Source organism: Nicotiana tabacum, chromosome 10, assembly GCF_000715075.1.
Source record: "Nicotiana tabacum cultivar K326 chromosome 10, ASM71507v2, whole genome shotgun sequence".
Taxonomy (NCBI): domain Eukaryota; kingdom Viridiplantae; phylum Streptophyta; class Magnoliopsida; order Solanales; family Solanaceae; genus Nicotiana; species Nicotiana tabacum.
This window is the reverse complement of record NC_134089.1, coordinates 69,182,781-69,188,780: the sequence shown is the minus strand read 5'-3', so window position 1 is coordinate 69,188,780 and position 6,000 is coordinate 69,182,781.

Genomic DNA, 6,000 nt, shown 5'->3' with positions numbered 1-6,000 from the left:
GCTGATATTCAAGTTTGCTTGGTGGCATAGAGAAATTATAGGAGTATCCCTCATGGAATGCTTGAGTACTAGAGGTGTGTTATATATTCGAGCGGTGGAGTTGGGACCAGATATGGTGATTCGTGCGCTTTATGGACTTCGATATTAGGAGTTCTCATAAACAGAATATGTCGTGGTTGTGGACCATGTATACTGGTCTTGTGTGGTGGACTATTGTAGGTTTTGGAGACTCGAGTGGACCTTTGTTGCTTAGTATGGTAGACTTTGATGTGATATTGGGTATGGATTGGTTGTCTTCATGTCATGTTATTCTGGACTGTTCCGCTAAGGCGGTGATGTTCGTTATGATGAGGATGCCACGGATTGAGTGGCGAGGTTCCACGGATTATGTTCCCATTAGAGTGGTTTCATTTTTGAAGGCCCAGTGGATGGTTGGGAAGGGTCGTCTTTCTTATTTGGCCTTCGTGAGGTGTGTCAGTGCAAAGACTCCTACGATTGCTTTAGTCCCGGCGGTGAGGGATTTTCCGAATATGTTTCATGCAGACTTGCCGGGCATGCCGCCGGACAAGGATATTGATTTTGGTACTGATTTGGTGCCGGGCACTTAGCCATTTATATTCCACCGTATCGTATGGCACCGACAGAGTTAAAGGAGTTGAAGGAGCAGCTTCAGGAGCTCCTTGATAAGAGGTTCATGAGTAGGCCAATATGGATGTGTGTTCTACATCGAGTCGACTTGGTTGACTCTGAATTGCTATTGTTGAGGGATGTGCCGTTCGATTGTCGTTGAGCTTATTCACGTTCTGGAATGATCTATGAGTTAACCTTCTATGTTGCGAGGAGCTATGATTGATGGTTTTATGCACAAATGATAGGGTTCTATTTGGAGCTTTATAGTGGAATTTGAGTGAGACGGGTATTTGGGTGTAGCGTGACCGATTGCGCATTGGATTTCTCTCGGGATGGAATGGCATTGTGTTATTTACTTCTCTATGGTTATGGTGATTTACTTTTGGTACTAGACATCAAATTGCGCGTGGTAGTTGATTTTAGGCATGGTGAATTAAGGTGTTTCATGTGGACCAGTGTTTGGATAGGGTCGCACATTACAGTGAAGTTATGTGGAGGTATTATCCTTCAGGTTAGATTCGTGTGTTCTGGTTCTACTGTGTGCGATGGGTTCTTAGCACCGTGTTGTGGTGGTACTTGTGAGCTTGCGGTACAGCTCTCACGTTTGAGTATTTTTCATGATTTGAGTACATTTGGATTGTTGCTTGTTGGTGCGCGGATTGCACGGGTTGTGACTTTAGATTGTATTGAAGTGTCATGTCACTATAGTAGTCATGTTGGGTGGGATGAGGTCATTGGGATCTAGAATGAAAACTATCGTATCCGATTTCAGCATGTGGGAAGGACATTATCGAGATTCGGCTTAGAAATTTACTATGGTCCTTGCCGGAGGAAAGAGAGCTCTATGATTGGTTGATCTAAGGAATGGTTATGACTTTCTGCGTGTTTTATTCATCATTGGAAGTATACAAAAGTGTTGGAATGAGGCCTTGTTTGATAAGAGGGTTTATTACCGGTATTCGGTTGTTTGAGCAGCTGCAGTGATTAGAAGTTATCGCTACGAGTTGTTGACTTATGTGTATATTATGTGATTACATCTTGGGTACAAATATGGTTTGTTACAGCTTTTTTTGGACTTATTCGAGTATAGATGTGAGGTTCTGATCTCATAGATAACTTCAGAAGTGGAAATTTGATTCTAAGGCTAATGGGCTAGGTTGGATTGTGAAATTTCAGTTATGTTGTGCTATCGTGCCTATGTGGGATGGGGTGACGTGGGATCACCCCCGGGTATGTGCATGGTAAGGTTATACAACGATTTGTTGGCTTTTGGAACAACTCTTGATATGTTCGAGGACGAACATATGTTTAAGTGGGGGAGGATGTAACGACCAGATTGGTCACTTTGAGCATTTGCACTTCGCTCGCCAGTTCTCGGGCATGACTAACCATGTATGATGTATTATGACTTACGTAAATCGTAGATTTTGGTTTTCAGGTTAATCGAAACAGATATTGAAGAATGATTCTCAACTTGAAGCTTTAAATTTGAAAGGTTTGACCAAGTCCTGATTTTTTAGTATTCGATCTCAGATTTGGATTTTTGTGATTTGGTTAGCTCCGTTAGGTGATTTTGGACTTAGGAGAGCATCCGAAATATGATTTGGAGGTTCGTGGTAGAATTAGGTTGGAATTGGCGAAATTAAAAATTTGGCGTTTTCTGATTGGTAGTGGAAATTTTGATATCGGGGTCTAAATGGAATTCCGGAAATTGGAGTAGATCCTTTGTTTCATTTGTGACGTGTGGGCAAAATTCAGATGAGGTTTGATTGGTTTTGGCATCATATGCCAAATTTGAAAATTTCTAAGTTCTTAGGCTTGAATCTGAGGTCGATTTGGTGTTTCGATGTTGTCTTGAGTGTTCTGAAGGTTGGGATAAGTTTGTATAGTGGTATGTGACTTGTTGGTATTTTTGGTGGAAGCCTCGAGTGCCTCGGGAAGAATTCAGATGGCTAACGGAAGGATTTGGAATTTAGTTTGAGCAGCTGAACTTTGTTGCTTCTGTCATTTTTACACCTGCGGATTGGGGACCGCAGGTGCGAGCCTCGTAGAAGAGAGATTAGACCGCATATGCGGAGAGTTGAGGAGCTGAAGAAAACCGCAGGTGTGCACATGGACCGCACCTGCAATACTGCAGGAGTAGGAAGCTGACCGCAGAAGCGGGATGTCTAGGATTAAGTGAAAACCGCACCTGCGATGGTTTTTCCGTAGGTGCGGCGTCGCAGAAGCAACTCTGAGACCATAGGTGTGGATAGGCAGAAGGTATAAAAAGGTCTCCTTCACGAATTTTCCTAAGTTTCTCCATTTTTGAAGACGGGAGTTGAGCTTGGGCAGTGATTCCTCAAGAGCGATCAAGGGTTATCACTTGGGTGAGCTACTTAAGCTTTATTACTTGTGTTTATGATTATTTTTCCATTGTTTAATCATGATATTAGTGGAAATTAGGGAAGAAAGTTAGGGGATTGGGGCTTGAAATTGGAGAGTTTAAATTGAAGATTTGAGGGACCATTTGGGGTCCGATTTTGATGACTTTGGTATGTATGGACTCGGGAGTGAAAGGAGTTTCTAGTTTCGCGACTTTTGTTGGATCCCAAGACATGGGCCCGGGGGGGCGGGTTTGAGCAAATTTGGAAATTTGGGTCTAATTTGATAATTTTCGTCTGGGTTTCATTCCTTTAGCATATGTTGATGATAATATACTAATTTTGGTTAGATTCGGAGTATTTGGAGGCCAGATCGAGAGGCAAGGGCATCGCGGGTTAGAGTTTTTGCTTGGTTGGGATAAGTAACGCTTCCAAACTTGGTTCTGAGGGTTTGAAACCCCAAACTATGTGTTCTATGATTACTATTGAGGTTACACAATGCCAAGTGACGGGCGTGTGGGCGTGCACCGTGAGAATTGTGGCCTGGATCATTCGATTGCACCGCTTAGTGACTCTTTCTTGCTTATATATGTGTTGTGATTGTGTGATTAAGTTAATGAGCTATAAATCATGCTACTTATTATGTTAAGGCTTCACACCGACACTATTGATACACGAGAGGTTGTTTCTTGCTGTCATATCATTAGCTTCATTGTTATTCTGTACTCAGTCCTATTCATGCATATTATATCATGTCTCATTCTCGATAACTGTTATTTGGCACATCATATCATTGTTTTGGGATAGTATCATGGCACTTTGAGCCCGTGTGTATGAGACTGAAGATTGATGACTGAGTGAGGCCAAAAGCCTGATATGGAGTGACAGTATGAGATCGGGTTGCACGCCGCAACGGGATATTGAATATGCCTTTGTTGGCTTTTTATAGCGCTTGGGCTGAAAGGAGCCCCTCCGGAGTCTATACACCCCAGTAAGCGCAGTGGATATTATTGAGGGATGGATCTTCCATCGACATGGATCTTGTCCGAAGTACTTATAACTGGAGATGGATCTTCTCTATAGGGCTGGAATAGCCTTCCTCGGTGCTGGATGACTGTTGTCAGTGATGTGTATATATTTCGGGATGGATCTTCCCTGGGTCTTGTGAGCCATATATAGTACTGAATGGTTGTGAGGTTGTTATCGTTATTATCTGGAGATAGATCTTCTCCATAGGCTGGAATGACCTTCCTCAGTACTGAATGACTGCTATCAAAGATGTATATATTCCGAGATGGATCTTCCCTGGGCCGTATAAGCCATATACAGTACCAAGTGGTTGAGCATTTTTGAATGGAGAGTGTGAGTTCATGGTTCATGATCTAAAGGTAGTGCATTGGCATGTAGACATAGTAGAGTTACACTTCCTTACCCTGTATTTACCTGCTCTGTTTAACTATTCAAGCTGTTTATTTAACTGAAAGCATGCCTACATTTCTGTACGTCATATTCTGTTACCTTTGATGAAGTTGAGTTCGTCACTACCTATCAGTCCAAAGGTTGGACTTGTTACTTACTGAGTTGGTGTACTCACGTTACCCCCTTCATCTTGTGTGCAGATCCAGGTACTTTTGGCCCTAGTGGAAATCACTGATTGAGGTTGCAGGCTGTGGAGTTTGTTGAGGTATCTGCATGGTGTTCGCAAGCCTTGGCTCTCCTTCTCATTTTCAGTTGTAATACAATTGCCGTTTTAAACACTTTAATAGACTATGTATTCACCTTAGACGCTCACGTACTCTGTGATACCCGGGTTTTGGGAAGGTTGTACTGTAATATGAATCTTTATTTATGTCTTAAACAATTTATTTGAAATGATAAAAGCTTTTCTGCAAATGATTCAGTTTTAGTAATGTGGTTTTGGGTTGCGTTGAGTTGAGGCTGGCCTAGTTCCACGATAGGCACCATCACGACCAGGTCAGTATTGGGGTCGTGACAGGGGGAGATTTCGACAATAGGGGAAATCATAACTCTAGATCTCTCCTTAATCTTTTCTCTAAACCTTAGTAGCTCTAGGTTATAATTTACTACTTTAATTAGTTAGAAATAATATCTCAATCTTTATAATTTCACAATTTGTTCAAACTTGTCTTCATAGTGATAGTAAACAGTTGTAGCAAAACCTTAGTTCTCTGTGATATTCGACTCCAGAGTTGTAAACCGGATTATATTTACAATGATCGCCTAGTCCTTTTTATAAGGCATAGTTGGGCGTGGTCAAATTTTAGCGTCGTTACCGGAAAACTAACGGTATTATTTATTACAGCTAGAAGAATTGTTAGGATTCTTAGTTTAGTCAATTTTCTTCATTTTAAATTTATTATATTGAAATTCTAACATTTGTAGTCTTGGGCATTACAGGTGCATGCCTAGAAACTCCTCAAGAACTAGCGAATTATTTGAAGTATTATCGGATCTTGAGAAAGCTTTCAAGGCATTAAATCTTAAAAACAAGAAGAACATACTACAACAGAATTCAATAGAAAGAATCGAACTAGGCATGGGTGACGTAATATACAACCCAAACAATAAAAATAATGGGAATAACCCACACAATCAGGGTGTGGCACCTCTTGTGCCAGAAGCAGCCTTGTATGATTGGGCATAACCCACCACTGAAAATCTGGCAACCGTAAGTGTAGTCCCTCAGATACAAGCGAAATCATTTCAAATCACAAACAACATGCTACATTTATTGCAGAACAAGAGACTGTTCTCGAGGTCTTACATTAAAGATCCTCAACAGCATCTAAAAAATTTCCTATCGATATGTGTCATGCAAAGGCAACCAAATGTGACACTGGAAGCAATAAGGCTGTTGTTGTTTCCATTCTCAATGATGGGAGAGGCTCAGACTTGGCTCAATTCGCTCCCCATAAACTCCATCACCACTTGGGAGGAATTAGTCAAGCAATTTTTGAACAAGTTATACCCACCCATTAAGACTGCC